The sequence below is a fragment of the Lissotriton vulgaris genome, chromosome 1_1 (assembly GCF_964263255.1).
Source record: "Lissotriton vulgaris chromosome 1_1, aLisVul1.2, whole genome shotgun sequence".
NCBI classification, from domain to species: Eukaryota; Metazoa; Chordata; class Amphibia; order Caudata; family Salamandridae; genus Lissotriton; species Lissotriton vulgaris.
Window position 1 is genome coordinate 46,858,910 of NC_141685.1, and position 21,283 is coordinate 46,880,192.

The 21,283-nt window shown below is 49.2% G+C and overlaps 1 long non-coding RNA gene across 3 annotated transcripts in view; it reads left to right on the top strand.

Annotated features, from left to right (window-relative positions):
- Positions 1-21,283, top strand: part of LOC147737156 (uncharacterized) — a 50,815-nt gene that overhangs the window by 19,564 nt on the left and 9,968 nt on the right. For 2 of the 3 annotated variants that reach the window (XR_015295533.1, XR_015295532.1), the window contains 5 exons: positions 2,660-2,767; positions 2,867-2,960; positions 3,067-3,158; positions 3,250-3,340; positions 3,427-3,512. This is a non-coding gene — a long non-coding RNA (uncharacterized LOC147737156). The remainder of the gene's footprint in view (positions 1-2,659; positions 2,768-2,866; positions 2,961-3,066; positions 3,159-3,249; positions 3,341-3,426; positions 3,513-21,283) is intronic. The other variant, XR_015295534.1, reaches the window with a different exon arrangement.

The window sequence follows — 21,283 nt, forward strand, 5'->3', positions numbered from 1 at the left end:
TCGCTCCTTGCCACTGCTTCGGACCACCTGAGACGCTCCCTTTGATTGCATTTGTTCTGACTTTGGCGATAGATCTCCTCGTGAAGCTTGCAGGGTTGACTTTTACATTTCTGTGATTGCTTAGTTCACTTTTGCCGGTACAGCACCGAGTATCTCACCGGGCCAGGGGTGAGGTGGGGGGGGGGGTTTATTGGTGACTGTCCCCCCCCCGTGATCATGTCGACTGTTTGCTTTGATTGATGATGAAGGTGTCTTGGGGGGTCACTGCCGGCGGGGGGTACCGGGTGTCCGGGGGTGTGTCTGTTTCTCTCCTCCTCCACTTCTTGTATCTTTTTCCCTTCTGTGGGGCAGTTCCGGGGCGACAGGCACATCTTGCCTCCAACGCGAGTGGTCGCTCCCCCGCTTCCTCCCTCACCTGTGGTATTGTAGCGCCTACATTTGCTTGCTGACTGGGCACTGTGTTTGTACTTGCTAGCGCGCACTGTTGTTTATTTAATTGCATAGCGCTTTGCTGATTGGTAACTGATATCGCTTTCACCGTGCAGTACCTGTAATAATTGTAGCTGCGCATTGTCTGCATTACATTGGCTGTGTACTTATTTAAAGTGTGTCACGATCTCCACTGTCTCCGCGCACGAACTCGCATCTTTTGACCCTCATAGCGCTCCATTGCTCCTTGTTGTTGTTGTTGGTCGGCCATTTCCCAGGTTGACCCGAGCCCTCCCTCAACCTCGCCCCCGCCTCCCTGCTGACCCTCCCACGCTCCGCCCCCTCCACTCTCCATTTATGTCAGATGCACCAACTTGCAGCGTCCACGCGCTACGTCCACGCCGAAGGTGCGCCGAAGGTAAGCCCGTCTACGCCCGGACCGCGCCCAGCGCCAGACCCCCTGGTCCTCGTAATGTCCACCCCTCCCGCATTACTTATGATGCCACCACCCTCCTAGCCCTCAACTCCGGCCGTTCCCCCAACTGCGTTCAAGCCTCCCCTGGACACACCCATGGACCCTTTTCCTGCAACTCCTGCAAGTTCGACGGCACCAAGAACAACTCCTTACCTACGATCACACACCAGATATCCGACCCCAACCACCTACAATGCATCCTGCTCAACACCCGATCAGTCCACAGGCACGCCATTGTCCTCTGGAATCTACTAGACACCATCTCTCCGGACATCGCCTTCCTAACAGAAACATGGATGAACGCCACATCAGCCCCAGACATCACCATTGCCATCCCGGAAGACTATAAGATCATACGCAAGGACCGGATCGACCACATAGGAGGAGGTATCGCTATCGTCCATAAGAAATCCATCCGCATTTCAACCAGCTCAGACGTCAATCTCGCCAACTCTGAACACCTTCACTTCCAGATCCACATCGACCCCAAAACCACACTCGGAGGCACCCTCCTTTACAGGCCACTAGGACCCCGCGCACAGTTTAGTGAAGACATCGCGGACTTCATCACTCCACACGCGCTCCCCTCCAAGGATTACATCCTTTTGGGAGACCTCAACTTTCACCTTGAAAAGAACAACAACCGCAACACCACCACCCTTTTGGACAACCTCGCCAACCTCGGACTTAAACAACTTGTCACCACCTCCACCCACATCACAGGTCACACACTCGACCCTATCTTCACCTCCAGCAAACATGTCTCCTTCAGCCACACCACAGCTCTCCTTTGGACTGACCACAGCTGCGTCCACTTCACCTACAACAAGCCCACCCCCAACAACCACCCTCAACCCACTCTGCAAAGAAACTGGAACAAAATCACCATCAACAAGATCTCCTCATCGCTTCTTCAAAACCCCCCAGCCCACTCCTCAAGGTGATAAGGTGAGAAGGAAAAAGGAAGTATACTGGATTTTTACTCTTGGAACGTTTCCCCATGAACTTAACCAGGAACTGCCTTGAGAAAACGCAATACTATAGCATAAATATCGTTTACAGAACTACCTGAGACACAACACAACGCAATAATTCTTAAATAATTGCCTCAGACCCAGTATTCACCTCTATATATGTATATGAACTATTACATACATACGACGTGAATTAGGAATAAAAATAATCAGCCAACCAGTTCTATAATCCCAAACTATACAGCCATCACTTTTATAGAAAGGTATATAATAACACCAAATATCTTAATATAAAAAGAACTAAAGGTCAGGAACCAATAGCCATGACAATTTAGACGCCAAATGCGTGTGACTTGCAATTTGTCAAGCACGAATCTGCATGACAGATTTCACCTTTCATCTTACACCTTGCTAACCCAAATCACCCTTGTGCTGATATACACCTGTCGCATCGCTTTCTCATATATACTAACAAGTAATATAAATATATGTCCACGAATGCAATGTAACATCCACATAGGCATTCCCCTTTAAAAGAGGGTGTCACCTCATTGGTATTGCACTGAGGTGAGCGGATATAAAAACGAATCAGATACGAGCTTACAAACTCTTTTCTGATTCAAACAAGCTACCCGCCAGGAAACGCCAGCTCTCAGGAGTTTGAGACGGTAAGCGCGAAAGAGAAGAAAAAGCGATAGCCGCATTAAGATTAAAAACTGCAAAAGTGCTTTAAACCATGAACTACCTACGCGCTTCTGATATTTTCTTTTCCTACCCCTAGATATAACTTCGCCTTTACCCTACAGCACCATCAGCAAACTAAGCCCGTTCTTATAAAACGCGGCATCGGGCAGGCTTTACACCCGCCTAGACACGGCAATACTATCAGGTAAATGCTAATCCTTTTCGGGCGTATGTAACGATTCATGGCTCCTAAGGACGCTAATTTACAATATATTTATGATTATCTGCCAATTTAAAAAAACAGGGACGACCAGCAGGTAGCAACGCCCGGCTCTCCTTTGAATCGCCATCAAATAGCGACTTCTAACAGCAAGGAACCAAGTCTGCGGCATGATCAGGTAGCCGTTCTTGTAAAAGAATACCACAACTTATGATGAATACTGTAAGGCACGTTATTTTGTGACAACATATTTATTTAAACTTACCCATTTGTCTCCTGTGTAGAACCCCGGAAACCTGTTTTTAACTTTGAAAATCGCTTAATAGGTACATCAGGCTCTTTAGTGGGATGCGGGCAGTGTAATCTTACTATGGAGGTACTATACCGCAAGACTATGCAAATTGAGATACTAATGCAATCAAGCACTAAAGCTTGTACTCGCGATAATTTTGTTTGCTCCTTAATAGATTCATATACCGCTATCAGCCCGTAGGACTAAGGTGCCCCACCCCAAATATCTGAATTGACACGCTAAGACAGCTAGGCACATGAAAATATGTAAGTAATAATCGCGTAGGCATGAAGTTATAACATCGCCCGTAACTCTAGGAAAACTGAACGTCATTTACTCTTATTAATAACAGGACTCATCGTGAACCTTCTACGTAAACAAGTCATTCTATGCCTCCCAACTAGCGCGACCCAACGGAGCACAACCCAAACATTGCAGGTAAATTTGAACAGAAATGTGTAAAGTATGCCTAACATAGAAACCATGTCCAAAACAGAAAGACTTTAGGAATATACTAATCCAGGTCAAAATTCAATCTAGGGCAAAAACATTAATGGAGCAAAACGACAATAGGGCAAAAAAGACTATAACAAATGTGTTGCAAACTTTCCGAATACATCAAGTATTAGCTGCGATTGAAGGAAATTTAACATGTAACCTTAAATAATTGCCTGTCATTAAATGCCCAATAATTGCCTCTATTATCATTTTCGCGCAACAAGGTTATTTTTTATCAATCAACCCTGGAATAATAAAGAATTAATCCCATTTTTCAACTTAAGGTAAGCGACGTCTATGAACCAGATAAGAAATGAAATTTGGTGTACCAGCTACTAAGACGGCGTAATGATATAACTAAATCAAGCATATGGGTATTACACACTCATAAATATTCCCAGTTATGAAATATAAGTAAATTGATGAATTAGGAACCCAAATAGTTACACCAGGTACCGTACAAAATAGCTACACATCTTGTCTTTACCATCTCTTTTCTACTCTAACCAAACCCCATATTCTGCTTGTTTATGTATGTATATTTTTGCTATATGCAGGATCTTTTAAAAAATACTGCAGATACAGCCATAAATGTATGTAAATACTTCTGTATAGAATGTTAATGCGTAAAATCTTGGACCAATGTCAAGAATCTGTCTCCCTTTAGCAACATATCAGTTTTTGCAACCACAAGTCTGGCTAACTTGTACGAAAAGAATGTATAATGCACCACAATGAATGCTATATGACATACTGTATTAAAGTCTAGAATCTTAAAACTGTTTATTAATTTTTCTAGAATTCAGCTGAAAGCTCTGTCCTGATAAAGGCACAGTACAAGTGTCGAAACGCGTTGACATACTACAGCTCTATTCTTGTAATCTAAGATTGTTAGACCTAGGGATTTCCTAGCCAACACGTGGGTAGTATGGCACAGAGGGGAAGGCTAATTCCAAAGGCTAAATGTGTAAGCTTGCGTAAAACCCCTCAGGAACTCAGCGCCCATCCATTCCAAAAATGACACTACACCTTGTTAGGAAAATAAGGTTCGTACTTTATAAAAATAGACTCTGTTCTCTTTGGTTTGATAGCTCTCTTATTACATTAGTACATCACTTTTCAAATGAATGCAGTTCTTATCACTTCTTACATTTCATTACATTACACGTTTCAGTATCAGTTTACATGACCCTCCTTTTTCTTCTTAGAGAAATCAATACAATCCAGTTGCTTACAGAAAGATTATTGAGTTAGACGATTCCTAAGAAGGAACCAGAGTATACTTCACCCCGCTGCTTCAGGTTCAGATCACTTTAAACATTCACTGACCACAATACTTCACAAGGGTTGGCACGGCTGTTTCACTAGGAAAGAATAAGCAAATTAACATCACGTTTCACTTTGGCCCCAGTAACATCACCCCTGCTGACGTACAGGCAGCTTAGTAGGTTCTGCTTACACTGTCACCTCAGATTGTAGGACGGTATCTACACTCTCCCCTATGATAGAGATTGTGCCTATATCCCCACAACTCCTTGTTTTCTAACCCACAGCCCCCCACGAGTTCCACTCTATCCTCTCACTCTCCTCGTGTTTATAAGACTTGGTCCTTTACTGGCTTACTCGTATTGTGAAAGTCAAGTTCAGGGAAATACTCTGGCCGGCTTCTAGTTCATACGGGAATCGCCCGTCACCCTTTCATGCACCGCTCCTCCAAGAACCGATTCCACCCTTCTCCCCAGCAATGCCCCAGCTTACTTTTGACACTGCCGGAGTTCGTCGGCTTGGGCGAAACAGTCTCGGGAACCGCCTCACCTCAGGGGTCAGGGGGTCGGCATGCGACACTTCTCCACAGCGACCGGGTCAAGGGCGGGACGTCCACCGGCGGTGTTGACAGAGCGCGTCACAACTCCTCCCGATCTCCTCACCAGTGCGAGCGCTGTACCTTCCTCTGCGTAGGACCGCCTTCACCGATGACGCTCGGCTCTCCTTCAGAAGCTCTTCCTCGGCCCCGCCTTCGCTGGCGTTGGTCCGTCTTCCACCACTACAGAACCTCGGAAGTGCAGGCCCTCAGATACACCAATGCCGCTTCAGGTGATTCCGAGTGGGACGGATGATCTCTTCCTCGACCGCTGCCACAGGCTACTCTTCCTTTTGCACGGTAAGTGTGCCTCGCCTGTTGTGAAGTCAGACACAGCGGTTGTAATTTCAGCTCCTCTTCCTTCTTCACGTTAATGCCGTTTCAAAAGGGGTAATTAAGTTGAATGTTGACAGGAGCGACCCAGGGGTGTATGAACCCCCGCTAAGATCAAAGTACACCAAGGGGATTTCCGGTGCCTTTTGAGGTGAAAGTCCAGGTGCGAAGATGATACTCAGTCTCAGTGGGGTTTGGTCGGATCCAAGGGGGTCACATCCAAGTAGGACACAGTCGGTCACAGGACAACTGCGCCCCTACTGGTGCAAAGCTCTCCTCTGTAATTCGCATCTCTCCACACTGGTCACTGCTACCTCTCTGGTCACAGGCTTACACAAAATGGCCACCTGAGTACTGGCTTTTTATAGGCTGACCCTAGTCCGTTGGAACTTGCCAGTTGGTTCCAGAACCTTCCTCAGGCAACTCAATGGGTCAGCTTGGTTGTGATGACCGTTAAGTCAGTTGGTGGACTCCATTTTAGGTTTCTGGGATCTCACTAAATTTTCATGTGGATGACTAGGCCTCAAGGGTAAGGCACAACGTCCTACTCAAGGAACACCTAGCCCCACAATCAATGCTGACAACCAAAAATCTGGGTGGACATAAAAAAAAAAGAATAATAACACTCAGAGGCCAAAGGGACAAAATAAATCATAGTTGTTAGAGGACCCTCAGAAGCAGACAGGTCTCACACGCGTCCCCCCCAGCTGAAAGTGGGGAGAACTACCCAATCCCTTGGGAGTTCTCATCACTAAGGCGGAAATACCTAGAGAGACCGTCTGCGTTGGCGTGGTTCTCTCCAGGCCGATGTTCCACCCGGAAGTCCATTCCCTGTAGGGAGATGGACCACCTCAACAACTTGGGATTCTCCCCCTTCATTTGCATCAGCCAACGAAGGGGCCGGTGGTCGGTCTCAACCAGGAAGTGCGAGCCAAATAGGTATGGACGCAACTTCTTCAGAGCCCAAACCACCGCAAAGGCTTCCCGCTCTATAGTACTCCACTTCTGTTCCCTGGGGAGTAGTCTCCTGGATAGGAAGACCACAGGTTGATCCAAGCCCTCATCATTCAGTTGCGATAACACTGCCCCAATGCCATGTTCTGATGCATCTGTTTGGACAATGAACTCTCTTGAAAAATCAGGGGCCCTGAGTATTGGAGCAGTACGCAATGCTTGTTTTAAAGTCACGAAGGCTCGCTGGCAAGCCTCCGTCCAGACTACCCGTCGGGGTTGTTTCTTAGAAGTTAGTTCAGTGAGGGGGGCCACTAAGGTGCCATACCCCTTCACGACGCGACGGTAGTATCCAGTGAGGCCCAGGAAGGCTCGAACCTCAGTTTGAGTCTTGGGGGGCTCCCAGGCCATGATAGCCTCGATCTTCGCCTGGAGGGGATGCACCGTCCCTCTGCCCACCAGTGGCCTAGGTACACCACCGACCCCTGCCCGATCTGACACTTGCTGGCCTTGATTGTCAAGCCAGCCTGTTGCAGGGCCTGAAGAACAGCTTGCAAGTGTTGCAAATGGTCCTCCCAGCTGCTACTGAAGACAGCAATGTCGTCCAGATAAGCAGCAGAAAAAGCTTCCATACCAGAAAGGACCTTGTTCACCAGCCGCTGAAAAGTGGCAGGGGCGTTCTTGAGCCCAAAGGGCATCACACAGAACTGGTAGTGACCCTGAGGCGTGGAGAAGGCTGACCTTTCCTTTGTTCCATCAGTAAGAGAGATCTGCCAGTACCCTGAAGTAAGGTCAAAGTTACTTAAATATTGGGCAGCTCCCAGCCGGTCAATGAGTTCATCCGCCCTGGGGATCGGATGGGCATCAGTCTTTGTTACAGAATTTAGTCCTCGGTAATCCACACAGAATCTTAATTCAGGTGTGGTGCCTGGTGGGGCAGCTTTTGGTACCAAAACCACCGGACTGGAACAAGGGCTATTGGAAGGTTCTATCCTTGATGCTGGCCTTCACCTTGTCCGACAGCCGGTAGATCTTAGACTTCACAGGTGGGCTGTCTCCTGTGTCCACATCATGGGTACACAGGTGGGTTCTACCCGGGACAAGGGAGAACAGTGAAGAAAATTGCTCCAGGATTTGGCGGCAATCTCTCTGCTGTTCAGGAGTCAGGGATGGTGAGAGAATCACTCCCTCCACCGACCCATCCTTCTCTTGAGACGAGAAAAGATCAGGGAGAGGTTCGCTTTCCTCTTCCTCTTCCTCTGCTCCATCGGTCACCATCATTAAGACAACCTCGGGCCTCTCATGGTGTGGTTTGAGGCGATTGGCATGAAGCACCCGGTGGGGCTGTCTCGGGGTCTTAAGGTCCACCAAGTAAGTGGCCTTACCCTTTTTCTCCAATACCTCAAAGGGGCCTGTCCAACGATCCTGGAGGGCATTTAGCTCTCCAGGCTCCATCACCCATACTTTTTATCCAGGCTCCAGTTCCACCGGGTGAGCATTGTGGTCATACCACTCCTTCATTACTGCTTGGCTGGCTTCCAAGTTGTCAGAAGCTTGCTTCCACAACTTGGCCATTTGGCTCCGGAAAGGCCAGCATGTAGCTCACCACGTCCTGGGGAAGCTTCTTGGGAGTCTTTTCCCATCCGTCCTTCACCAGGCTGAGAGGACCCCATACAGGGTGCCCATACAGAAGTTGGAAGGGGCTGAAGCCCACTCCCTTCTGTGGCACTTCCCTGTAGGAAAACAAGAGACAGGGGAGGAGGACGTCTCATTTCCTCCGCAGGCTCTCATGCAGACTTCTTATCATGCCTTTCAAGGTTTTATTAAACCTTTCCACAAGACAATTGGTCTGTGGGTGATAAGGAGTTGTAAACCGATAGGTAACACAACACTCCTTCCACATAGCCCGCATATAAGCTGATAGGAAGTTGGTCCCCCTGTCGGACACAACCTCCTTGGGGAAACCCACTCGGGTGAAGATCCCCATCAGGGCCCTTGCCACTGCAGGTGCAGTAATGGTCCTCAGAGGAATTGCCTCTGGGTACCGTGTGGCATGATCCACTAGAACCAGGATGAACCTGTGACCAGCTGAAGTTGGTGGATCCAATGGCCCTACAATGTCGATGCCCACCCTTTCAAAGGGGGTGCTAACGACGGGGAGTGGTTCCAGGGGAGCCTTCAGCTTCACCCCTGTTTTCCCACTGACTTGGTAAGATACACACGTCCGACAGTAGGTATCAGACGCCACTCTCATCCGAGGCCAGTAAAAGTGGGGGACAAGCCGGGCAAAGGTCTTGTCCTGTCCTAGGTGTCCCGCCAAGGGAATCTCATGAGCCAGTTCTAGTAGAAAGGCTCTAAAACATTGAGGGACCACTAAGGCCCTGGAGGAACCATGTCCGGGTGCCTTGGCCTCACTGTAGAGGAGTCCATCCTCCCAGTAAATCTGGTAGTTCCCCACAATGTTCCCTGCTGCCTGGGCTTTGGCCTGTTGCCGCAGCCCCTCAAGAGTAGGACACTCCTTTTGAGCTTTGCAGAATTCCTCCCTGGATGGACCTCCCTCCACATGCCACTCAGCAGGGATGGGTAGGTTCTCCAGGGAAGTAACTTCCTCCTCCGTGGACTCCAGATCCACCTCCGCAGGTGGCCCATCTATCTCACGAGGTAGAGATGCTGAGGCAGGTTCCTTCTGCCTACTGTCCTTCTCTTCTCCTGCAGCGGGCTGGGCCATTGTTCCAGGCTCCAGCGTAAGCGAACTCCCCCTCCGGGTAGTCGCGGACCTTGTGCTGACACAGGCCCAGTCAGGTGTACCCAGCATCTCAGAATGAGTCCGGTATTCCACCTCCCTCCAAGCATTGTGCTCCATATCATTTCCTAACAGGCAATCAACAGGCACGGCAGGGCTTACGGCAACTCGAAGTGAACCTGCAACCTCTCCCCACTCAAAGGGTACCTCGGCCACGGGATAGTGGCCCAATCTGCTGTCAGCCATCACAGCGGGATGGAGTACATTTGGGATGACCTGCTCCGGAGACACCAGATGACTCCTCACCATAGTCATACTGGATCCTGTGTCTCTCAGAGCCTCCCCTCTATGGCCATTGATGGTGACCCACTGCTCATACTTGGTAGTATTTGAGGGCAATTGGGTCTTTGGCACCATCTCCTCATCCCCCAGTGACACTAAAGTGACACCCGCCCGCTCCCCTCCCTTATCCAAAGGCATCTCCTCCCCGAGCGCTACACTAGTTATTCCCGGGGCTTTTCCTCCAGTGGGAGGGGGTGGTCTTTTTGGGCATTTCACATCTCCTTTATAGTGTCCCACACCACCACACTCGAAGCAATGGACAACCCTTGGCTGCTGGCTTTGGCCAGGATTAGGGTTGCGGGGTTGGTTAACCTTAGGGATGAATCCTCTGCCCCTTCCTTGTGAAGTATTTTGTGGACCTTTTGAGAACTCCCTTTTGTTATCTCCCCCCTCTTTCTTCTGGGGGGCGCCCTGTCCAGTCTTATGGGAATCCCCTCCAGTCCCCTTTGAGGACACCTGGGTACTAGCCCAGATGTCCGCCTCCTCAGCAAGCTTCCTGGGGCTGGTCAGCTTGCTGTCCACCAGGTGTTGTCGCAGCTCGGGAAAACATTTCTCGGGTAGGTGTTCCTTGAGTATGAGGTTATATAGACCTTCATAATCCCCTACTTCGCTGCCTTTCACCCAACCCTCCAAGGCTTTCTTCGCGTAATCTAAGAAATCCACCCAATTCTGTGTACTTAATTTATGACCTAAATTTTTGTCGGTATTTTTCGGGGGTTAGTCCAAACTTTTTCACCAGCGCCACCTTCATTGTAGGGTAGTGGGTTTGCTCATCCCGCTCCAGAGCCAACAAGGTATCCCTGCCAGCAGGTGGCATGTACTTATACAGCCCACCCCCCGTGGGTTTCCAAGATCCCATGGGCCCTTAGGGAGACCTCATAAGCGGCTAACCATTTGGCAATATCATCACCTGGGGTGTAGCTAGCAATGACATCCTTGGGTAAATAGGGTCTGGGTTCTCTGGTGTTCTCTTTGTTTTCGCTGCCACCATTGTTTGGATTAGGGGACCTTAATGTTAAGGCTTGAAGGTCTAGCTCCTTTATTGTTCGTTCGTGGGCCAACCTCCTGTCCTCCCGCTCCATTTCTAATCTAGCTAACTCCAATTTCAGTCTCCTCTCTTCCCTCCTGTCTTCCAGCTCGGCGTCAGTAAAGCTCCTCACTGAGACACTGCTGCCATCCCTTGAAAGTGTCCTGGGACCTGTCAGCAGATTCCCCCCTTCAGTTTGGTACAGCATTCCTGTCTCAAGGACAGTGTCTCTATCACTCTCTTCTATGTCCCGTTCCTCCTCTGTATGAGCTTCCACCCATGCCCTCAAAGCTTGTCTGTAACTCGCTTTTCTTGGTACCTTTTTTGAAGAACACCCCCTGTGGTTGACACCACTCATTAAGTTGGGTCACAGTGTAGGTCTCTATCTCTTCAAGGTTTCATTCTATTTTTTAAATATGGTATCAAATGGGCACTCAGGCGAGAACTAAGAAGCGTAATCTGAGGCTAACCTCCACCCACCACCAGGAGTAAATTTGGAAAATCAAAATATAAATTTGGGAGACCGCTTGGAGAAAACTCCAGGTTTAGGTTTATTGTGCACCCTGAATTACTGCAAGGTATACGCAAGCACAAGTAGTATCCCACCGCTGAAACACCAATATGTTAAACCTAGGGATTTCCTAGCCAACACGTGGGTAGTATGGCACAGAGGGGAAGACTAATTCCAAAGGCTAAATGTGTAAGCTTGCGTAAAACCCCTCAGGAACTCAGCGCCCATCCATTCCAAAAATGACACTAAACCTTGTTAGGAAAATAAGGTTCGTACTTTATTAAAATAGACTCTGTTCTCTTTGGTTTGATAGCTCTCTTATTACATTAGTACATCACCTTTCAAATGAATGCAGTTCTTATCACTTCTTACATTTCATTACATTACACGTTTCAGTATCCGTTTACATGACCCTCCTTTTTCTTCTTAGAGAAATCAATACAATTCAGTTGCTTACAGAAAGATTATTGAGTTAGACGATTCCTAAGAAGGAACCAGAGTATACTTCACCCCCGCTGCTTCAGGTTCAGATCACTTTTAACATTCACTGTACACAATACTTCACAAGGGTTGGCACGGCTGTTTCACTAGGAAAGAATAGGCAAATTAACATCACATTTCACTTTGGCCCCAGTAACATCACCCCTGCTGACATACAGGCAGCTTAGTAGGTTCTGCTTACACTGTCACCTCAGATTGTAGGACGGTATCTACACTCTCCCCTATGATAGAGATTGTGCCTATCTCCCCACAACTCCTTGTTTTCTAACCCACAGCCCCCCACGAGTTCCACTCTATCCTCTCACTCTCCTCGTGTTTATAAGACTTGGTCCTTTACTGGCTTACTCGTATTGTGAAAGTCAAGTTCAGGGAAATACTCTGGCCGGCTTCTAGTTCATACGAGAATCGCCCGTCACCCTTTCAAGCACCGCTCCTCCAAGAACCGATTCCACCCTTCTCCCCAGCAATGCCCCAGCTTACTTTTGACACTGCCGGAGTTCGTCGGCTTGGACGAAACAGTCTCGGGAACCGCCTCACCTCAGGGGTCAGGGGGTCGGCATGCGACACTTCTCCACAGCGACCGGGTCAAGGGCGGGACGTCCACCGGCGGTGTTGACAGAGCGCGTCACAACTCCTCCCGATCTCCTCACCAGTGCGAGCGCTGTACCTTCCTCTGCGTAGGACTGCCTTCACCGATGACGCTCGGCTCTCCTTCAGAAGCTCTTCCTCGGCCCCGCCTTCGCTGGCGTTGGTCCGTCTTCCACCACTACAGAACCTCGGAAGTGCAGGCCCTCAGATACACCAATGCCGCTTCAGGTGATTCCGAGTGGGACGGATGATCTCTTCCTCGGCCGCTGCCACAGGCTACTCTTCCTTTTGCACGGTAAGTGTGCCTCGCCTGTTGTGAAGTCAGACACAGCGGTTGTAATTTCAGCTCCTCTTCCTTCTTCACGTTAATGCCGTTTCAAAAGGGGTAATTAAGTTGAATGTTGACAGGAGCGACCCAGGGGTATATGAACCCCCGCTAAGATCAAAGTACACCAAGGGGATTTCCGGTGTCTTTGAGGTGAAAGTCCAGGTGCGAAGTTGATACTCAGACTCAGTGGGGTTTGGTCAGATCCAAGGGGGTCACATCCAAGGGGGTCACATCCAAGGGGGTCACATCCAAGTAGGACACAGTCGGTCACAGGACAACTGCGCCCCTACTGGTGCAAAGCTCTCCTCTGTAATTCTCCTCTCTCCATACTGGTCACTGCTACCTCTCTGGTCACAGGCTTACACAAAATGGCCACCTGAGTACTGGCCTTTTATAGGCTGACCCTAGTCCGTTGGAACTTGCCAGTTGGTTCCAGAACCTTCCTCAGGCAACTCAATGAGTCAGCTTGGTTGTGATGACCGTTATGTCAGTTGGTGGACTCCATTTTAGGTTTCTGGGATCTCACTAAATTTTCATGTGGATGACTAGGCCTCAAGGGTAAGGCACAACGTCCTACTCAAGGAACACCTAGCCCCACAATCAATGCTGACAACCAAAAATCTGGGTGGACATAAAAAAAAAAGAATAATAACACTCAGAGGCCAAAGGGACAAAATAAATCATAGTTGTGAGAGGACCCTCAGAAGCAGACAGGTCTCACAGAGATCATCATATATTGTATCATTCTCTAAGTGCTATCAGTTGAAACAAATGTCTTTTTAACCAATATATGTTCTTTAGGTCTCGCTGGATTAGCATCCGAAGGATGCGTCCTGCTAGGAGACCTATAGCTGTCCGTTACGGGGGAATTAGGGACAATAGGGTGCCACGCGCTTCTGCTGCTGGATATGGCTGCGTGAACGCGCACGTCGGCTCCGTCCACATTCTCAGCAATTCCCGCGCCGTGCACATCCCCACACATACACACATGCGTGCGCATACACACACAGACAGACACTCGCTCGCTCACACACACACACACACCCTCCCCCCCCACAGTCATTGGGCTCTTTTAAACACACACACACGCATACACACACGCATACACACACGCATACACACACGCATACACACAGACTCCAAGACACATACACATACACACACGCACTCTCACACACATACAGAGCTCCCCGCCGCCCCACGCGCACACACACATGCCCCCCGCCCCCCGCAGCTCAGCAAAGGCCCCCACTCACCGGTACTCGTCTCCAGCTCTCCATGCGAGGGCTCGTTGCAGGCGGCGGTCTCTTCCTTCGGTGCGGGGCTCTCTCACCTCACGGGAGCCCCGCTAGCGCCAGCTGCCCTTCTCCTCCTGCTCACACGTCCCAGTGCTGGGTAGGCTCCTGCCTGGGCTTCCGGTGTGTCTTGACGTCCCGCCCCCGGCCTGCCTGACTTCCGCCCAGGATTGTGCACGCCAGGCTGAGCATGTCTGAGTGATTAGTATCTCTTCGGGGAGCAAGCTTGGTTTCGCACTGTCTCTGAGTCTGTTCTAGTGATAAGTGTCTTGTGTTCTGAGCATACGAGGTAAAATTACCTTCGTTTTATTTGTTAAAACTGCAAACTCGTTTTTTATAGGGATCGTCTAGTTTTTCTTTAGTGCTGTTCTGAAACACCGCCACTAGCACAGCACTTGTCCTGAGGCCCAGCAGCTTCCCTCTTGTGCGGGTCATTTCTCTTTTGGGCCAAGAGTCTGACCCGCTGCTACTACGCTTTGCAGCACCAGCCCATCTATACTTCCTCTTCGCCTGCCACATCTGCGTTACAGACCAAGCATCGCGCTCATTCAGGTCTGCCCTGGAATCCTGATGGCCCGTGCTCTCACCTCCCGTGGGTGGGGCACAATTTTCGAAGGCTGCAAACCTTATCCAAGCTACGGGAGATCCTCCCACCGCCCAGCAGCACCTCATCTCCTTCCAGGTAGGCTTTGTTTTCACTGTGGGTAGGGTTGATTATACGGGCTTCAGCAGCATCTCAGGTAATGTAGTGCTGCCACCTCCCTGCCCGTAATGCGTGGTCTGTGTGGTCAACAACAGCTCACTATTTCTTTAGTTGCTTTCACCACTCCACGGCAGGCACTCTCACACCTCATGTGCCACATGGAGAATGGAGCTACCCACAAAGACTCCGGTGCCTGACCTTTGGTGCCAATTGCTGTCCCCATGTTAGGCTGACTCCGCTTACAGTGGCAGTTCTTTCCCCATGACCCTGTATTTACCTCCGGGGCCGGGTTTCTCTTCACGGGGTAGAGCAGGAAGTAGACCGATGCTCCGATCTACTTCCTTTCACCGTAACTCTTATTCTTCACTTAACTGCGTCACTCACTGCTCCTGTCAATCAGGGCTGACCATATGCGGATGCTGCAGCGAGCCCTTCCGCTGCTGGTTACGCCCCCTCTTTTATTTCACAACATGACCGACAAAGCTCCTCAGCATTTCCTGCCCCCACAGGCTCACTGCACATCCTGCGGGTCAGCTAGCACTTTGCCTGTACGGCGACAGATGCAAAAAGAACAATTGATGGACAGAATGCAGAACAATGTCATACATTCACCCCAGCACAGAGATCTGGGCCTAAATCAATTGTTTTTTTTGCTTACCATGCCATTCCAGTTTGGACCCAGCCATATGCAAATTAGTCTTGACCCTGTGCCCAATGGGAACAGTCCAGCCCGAACTGCCAGGCCAGGTCCTCCCTGGATTTGAAACAAGCATCCCAGGACTGGTTTTGGGCTTAAAGTTTAAGCTATTGCCATTATAAATTAAAATCACTTTTATTTAAGTATTAATTATTTAAAAAAATTAAAAGCCATTGTAATTTGTAATATCAATACATCTAAGTCACGTAAATACAAAACATGTTGCATTACAAATGCTATAGGTGTCACATTTGCGAAAGTTATAACTATTGGCATTGTAAATGACAAAGCTATTAATTTAGCTATTTTCAAAACCAACACATAAATAAAAGAAATTGTCATTTACAAGACCAATAGCTCAAACTTTCCTAATGCGAGACCTATTGCATTGCAAATGCTTGTTATTGTATCCCAAAAAAATGTTTATATGAATCTTTTATATCAATATAATTACATTTTTATACATCATTGTAGTTCTCTCTTTATATGTATCTGTCAAGCCAGCTCTTGTTTTGTGATTTTGCCTGGGTTGTTACCTTTGCATTAAATTAATTTCCCTGGCCCAGGAATTGTATCCTAACCAGGGGGTCCTTGTTATATTTCTCAGTTGATGGTGTGGCCTTAGGTGGCAGCCTCACTGACCATCAGCAAAATGACTGCAGACAAGCCTTACAGTCATTCCGACATATGTTCTTATTGACACCCAGTCAGACTAACTGGTGTACCCATGTGGAGGACACTGGTGACAGTCTTCCTGTGAAAAGCAAGATTTACAGGCAACCTGACCATGTCAGGGACTGTATAAAGACTGAGGTGCAGGAAATGGTGGAGTTAGGTGTCATTGAGCCTTCAGAGAGCCCCTGGGCTAGCCCAGTGGTTCTGGTCCCCAAACCTCACACACAAGATGGCAAGAGAGAGATGAGGTTCTGTGTGGACTACAAAGGTCTCAATGCTGTCACCAGGACAGATGCACACCCAATTCCAAGGGCAGATGAGCTCATTGATAGACTGGCTTCTGCCATGTTTTTGAGCACGTTTGATCTGACAGCTGGCTATTGGCAAATCAGATTAGCTGAGGAGTCTAAGGCCAAAACAGCATTCTCAACCCCAGGAGGTCATTACCAATTTGTGGGGATGCCCTTTGGTCTGAAGAATGCACCTGCCACTTTCCAAAGGTTGGTGAACCAAGTCCTTACTGGGTTGGATGACTTTTGTGCAGCATATCTAGACGATATAGTTGTATTTAGCTCCACCTGGGAGGATCACCTGAGCCACCTGAAAAAGTACTAGAGTCTCTGCAAAAGGCAGGCCTCACTATCAAGGCTACTAAGTACCAGATAGGGCAGAGTACAGTTGTATACCTGGCCCACCTTGTAGGTGGAGGTCGGGTTCAACCACTGGAGAGTAAGATCCAGACCATCAAGGACTGGGCTCCTCCAACCACCCAGACTCAGGTCAGAGCTTTCTTAGGCCTGACTGGGTACTACAGGAAGTTTGTTAAGAACTATGGGTCCATTTGGACTCCTCTTAATGACTTGACATCCAAGAAGATGCCCAAAAAGGTTCAGTGGACAGGAAACTGTCAAAAGGCATTTGATGACCTGAAGCAGGCCATGTGCTCTGCACCTATCTTAAAGAGTCCTGACTACTCCATAATGTTCATTGTCCAAACAGATGCTTCTGAGTTGGGGGTGGGAGCTGTGCTTTCACAATTTAATGTAGATGGTCAAGACCAGCCCATTGCTTTTATTAGCAGAAGGCTGACCCCTAGAGAGAAACGTTGGTCAGCCATTGAGAGGGAGGCCTTTGCTGTGGTGTGGGCCCTGAAGAGGTTGAGACCATACTTATTTGGAACTCACTTCAAGATTCAGACCGACCGTAAGCCCCTCTTGTGGCTAAATCAGATGAAGGGTGAAAACCTCAAACTGCTCAGGTGGTCCATTTCCCTACAGGGGATGGACTTTACAGTGGAGCACCGCCCAGGGACTGACCATGGTAATGCAGATGGTCTCTCCAGGTACTTCCACTTAGAACAAGAAGACACAACTGGTCAAGGTTAGTCTATTGTCCCTGCGTTTGGGGGGGTTGTGTAGGAGAGTAGAGTCTGCTATCCTATGGTCACCCCAACTTTTGCTTTTTGCTTCACTGGTTTTTTACTTAATGTGGCTGTGGGCCTGCCAATCAGACCCACAGCCTGCTGTTCTCTCTCTAAATTTATGCCAATGCACTTTAGGTGCATTACCAATTGGAACATGGATCACCTTGTTAGCCCCTGTACAGTGTACCCTAGGTACCAAGGGCATAGGTGCATCCAAGGCCTACCAGGGGCTACAGCATGTATTATGCCACCCCTGGCCTGGCCTTACAATTTGACACAACTGGCTGATCTCTCAGCTGGGGCAAGGTGGTGTAATCACCCTTTGCTTTAGGTATAGTATCTCTATATCTAACATATACAAGGACACACAGTAACCTATAAGTCACTCCTATGGCAGGCCTTATCAGTCCTGGAGGCAGAGTGCTTGGTTATGTGTGAGATGGTGCTCTAGCATTAGCTGAGCCCGTCTGCAGCTTTCGGAACCATGTCCTTTAGCTGTTTCCTGATAGCGTCATACCATATACTCTTAAGTGCATTATGAACCTCGCGGTTAAATGCTAACTCTGGTTTGACATTATCAAAACATGTCGAGTAAGGTGTCATACGAATTGGAATACTACCCCCTCGCCAATTCTGGCGACGGGGGTACATTCCACCCTTCTAGAGGGACATGACATGTACAGAAACTGAACCCCGGTTAAAGTTAAATAGAGCCTCAGCATCACAAAATGGATGCTGCCACCACATACACAAGTCTGACCTCCTGCTGCTGGGAGTCCTTCCAGCGAGGGAGGCTTGGACAAAGGGTTTCCTGCCTTGGGAGGTGCTAGCACCACCCCAGACATGATTTTGTATATCTGGTTAGGTAGGACTAAATAGAAACAGACATGCCCGGGGCACACAAGGTGTCCACGTGCATAGGGCAGTTCAAACCGGTGCCGGGGCTCTCCAGCCCCTGCTCTGGCGTAAAACTGGACAAAGGAAAGGGGGTGTAACCACCCCCCTTCCTGGTCCCACCCATAGGAGGGACCTAGTAGGTAGTCCAGCCCCTAGAATTGGTTTAAAAGTAGGAGCTGAGTCCCAAGACTGCAGATTACCCTGAAATTCGACTACATAAGAAGACACCCTGGACCTTCGACGTTCTGCTGCTCAGAAGACTGAAGAATCTCCTTTGTGGCCAAGGAGTGACCACCCTGTGAATACAGGCACCATCCAGCGATCAACGACTGCTTTGCCGCCGCCTCCTGCCGGAGCCCGAGCCCAGTGCCTGACAAGAACCAGACTCCCAGACATCTAACAGCCCGATCCACAGTCCCTGCAAAGCTGAGACGAGTGGAGGCGACCTGCGACGTGGGACCGGACCTCTTGGAAAGTCCAAGAGAAGCTGACTGCGCAGCACCTGAGGCACCCTCACTGCTGTGCTTGGGGTCTTGAGAAGCCCCACCACCGAGCTACATTTGCACCAAGGACCAGCCCTCCAGCTCTGACGAGATCTGCGTGGGACCCTTTTGCTTTGTTCCACTCGACGCGCCTTCCTGGTTGCTGGCCCGCTGGCTAGTGCCCATTTAGGCGGCCAAGCGACAACTTTCTACCACTGGTCTGTTTTCTCCAGACTGGCCCTTGCTGCTCCTAAAAGCAGCACCCCCTCTTACCTTGCTGGTTAGAGTGAGAAGCCTTCTTTGTTTCCTGCGTGGCTTGCATTAGCCAAGGCCTGTTTGCTCCGATCAAGAACCCAACGCCGCCAACAGCTAGAGCCTTTATAGGACAGCTCGTGAGTGACTCCTGGTCGTCGTCATCGCCTGGTCCACGTGGCTGAAGAGACAAGCTTCACGACATCACCTGTTTGCACCCAACAACGCCTGGTTCCTTCCTGGTTCCATGCCGGTCACTGGCTAGTGACTTTGAACATGTCCCCTCTGCTTTCAGGTCTTCAACTCTTCAGATCCTCCCTTGGATCCATCGGAACTCTTCACATCAGGTCACCTGCAGCTTCAACACTCCAAGGCTCCATCTGAACTCCTGCAGAATCCCGACACACATTGGCACCACTGCACCCGCTTCCTGTGGGTGAGGTAACGCTGGCACTCCGGTGCTCCCGAGTAGTTTAGCTCTCCTAGTGTCCAGATTCCAAAGGGTTAAGTTCTAGACTGACCAGAAGACTTCCTGCCTTTAACTTTAAAACTTTTCCGCATCCATTGACTTCAATGTGAACTGCTTCTAACTTTGCGCACTGCAAACCAGATCTCGTGGGCCTCCTAGTTCCTAACTGTAGTTCGATCCTCGTAGCCCCAGCAATTCCCAAGGCCCTAGGCCTTATTTCCTTTCGACTCGTGGTACTTATACCACTTCTTCAGTATATGGTTTTAGGGGCCACCAGGGCCTATCCATATTTTGTTTAACTTTTTATACTTATCAATTGAATTGTTTTAACATGTTTGCTTCTGTGCTCATAAAGAGTTCAGGGGACTATTTATAGTAATAAATACATATATATTTTGAATATATATCCTGTGTGGTGTCCTTTCACTTGGTGTTCAAGGGGTTACATATGGTAATACAGCCGGCTTCACATGCCAAAAGAGTTTAGCCTAAGATTGCTCTGTCCATGCTACCTCTAGGATAGCTGGTCTATAAGGTTGATTTACAACAAATCACCATAAGGGTTGTTTGGACTGATACAAGGTGATCACTAGAACTAGTGAACATCATATATCAGTCCAACTTCTGACAGAGGCTGCAACAGCCCTTGCGGGCGCCCATGGTCCGTTTTCATGGTTGCGCAGATCTCGCAGGCAGCGACCCAATTCTTGACGTCCGCTCTCATGGAAGGCCACCCGAACTGTCTGCCCAGGCTATCAGTTGTCTTTTCGATTCCAAGATGCCCTGCGCAAGGGGAATTGTGACACCAGCAGAATGCTTGCTTACGAAGCTGTGGCGTCGGTAACACCAGGCGGCAACCGTTCATAGGTATGCCATCTCTGACCTGCCACTCCTTATGGCACTTAAGCCATGTTCTCCAAGTGGAAGAGCGAACACCAAGCTGAACCCCTTTAAGAAAAGCCTCAGACTGTATAGCTCCCAACACCACCTCCGGACTGAGTATGGAATGGACGGGGGCAGGAAGCGGCGCAGCGATGGTTGATTGCCTGGAAAGAGCGTTGGCTTTCCTGTTGTCCTTACCGGGTCTGTATGTAATGTGGAAATGAGAACCGGGGATGAACAGCATCCATCTCATCTGACGGGGGGAAAGGTGTCTCGCCGCCGTCATGAACTGTAGGTTCCGATGGTCCGTATATACAGTTACCACGTGTCTGGCTACCATCAATAAATGCCTCCACTCAGTGAAGGCATCCTTTATAGCCAACAGCTCCTTTTCTGCGATGTGGTAATTTCTTTCAGCGTCGTTCAGCTTTCGGGACATGAAGGCCACCGGGTGGAGTATACCAGAGGGAGCGTGTCGTTGCGAAAGAATGACCCCCAAAGCAACTTCGGATGCATCCGCCTCCACCGTATAAGGCAGCTCTGGGTCAGGATGGGCTAGAACGGTAGCCGTAACAAACGCCCTCTCAGGGCCACAAAAGCTTCCTGTGCTTCGAGGATCCACCTGAACGTCTGGGATTTCCTCAGTAAGTCCGTGATAGGAGCCACAAGCCCAGAGAAGCCATCGAAGAACCTCCTATAAAAGTTGGCGAACCCGATGAAACACTGCACATCCTTAACACACTGAGGGGTA